This window comes from Otolemur garnettii, unplaced genomic scaffold (genome assembly GCF_000181295.1).
Source record: "Otolemur garnettii isolate 467f Iridium unplaced genomic scaffold, OtoGar3 scaffold00002, whole genome shotgun sequence".
Classification (NCBI taxonomy): Eukaryota; Metazoa; Chordata; class Mammalia; order Primates; family Galagidae; genus Otolemur; species Otolemur garnettii.
The window spans coordinates 55,078,658-55,079,969 of record NW_003852397.1 but is presented as its reverse complement, the minus strand read 5'-3'; positions in this window follow the sequence as shown (position 1 = coordinate 55,079,969).

Genomic DNA, 1,312 nt, shown 5'->3' with positions numbered 1-1,312 from the left:
CTCAGTGGGCTAATGCAGCTGAGACAAAGGCAGTGGGCAGGCAGAGGCAAGAATTGACACCTGAGTGTAAAGCTGAATGCAACCTCTGATTTACAGAGAAATCTAGCCAGACAGAAGCCTAATTTAAACACACAAGGCCTCCCTGCCGAACTCAGATTTCTGGCTGATTTTGCCAGATAAACCCCGGGAGCAGTGGCTTACTGGAGTGAATAGGGTCATGGACCTGGGGGACTACGAGTGACTGGGTGTAAGGTGGGGAAGGAGGTATTAAACTTCCCAGACTAACCCAGTTGCCGACTGGGTCCCTTTGCCATCACAGAGCGGGGCAGGCCCCAAAACTGCTTGCTAGAGTCACACGCTTCACGGGCAGCAGGCTCCTGCTCTGGGCAGGCCCAGAACCACTCGCTAGTGCCGCAGGCATCCCGAAGGCAGAGGCTGAGGAATCCTCCATTCCAGGTAGACCCAAAACAGCCTGCAATAGAAACACACGCCCCATGGGGGCCAGGGGAGGTGTTCCTCGTTCCAGGCTCCCAAGCTGGGTGGGCCTAGAACTGCTTGCTAGAGTCACGCTCGCCCTGCAGGTGGTGGTGGAGGGGTCTACTACTCTTGGAGGGCCCAGAACTGTTTGCTAGAGCCACATACATCCCTTGGACAGAAGCGGAGGAGTTCCCCGCTCTGGGCTTCCACACTGGGAGCGCACAGATTGGCTTGCTAGCGCCGCACGTGTCCAACGGCGATGGTGAAGTAGTCCCCCGCTTCCCCCCAGCTACTCTGGTGGGGCTGAACTAGGACTAATCTGGTCACTCGCGTACCCTGCGCTACCGCTGCCATTCCCCTACCCGCTGGCTGCTCTAGGGTGCTGAACTAGGACTGATCTAGCCACTACAGTTCCCCTGTTCCATGGGTTGCCCCAGAGGGGCTGAACTAGGACTGCTCTGGCTGTTGCCAGTTTCCTGCCCTCCAGTTGCCCGGCAGGCTGAATGAGGTCTAATCCGGCCATGCACACTCCCATACAGCTGCTGCTGTTCCACTGCACCCCGGCTGCCTCAGCACCCGAGAACTGGGGGAAGACAACAGACACACACTGCCTGTCTCTGTGGGCAACCAGAGGAAGCCATCAACTGAATGGTTCTGATAAGGCCTCCAAACAAGGTAAACTCAGCATGGGGCGGAACCAGCGGAAAAATTCTGGCAACTCAAATAACCAGAGTAGATCAACTCCTCCAAGGGAAAATAGGGAAGACACAATTGAAGACCCCATCCACAAGCAAATGGCTGAGATGTCAGAAATCGAGTTCAGAATGTGGATAGC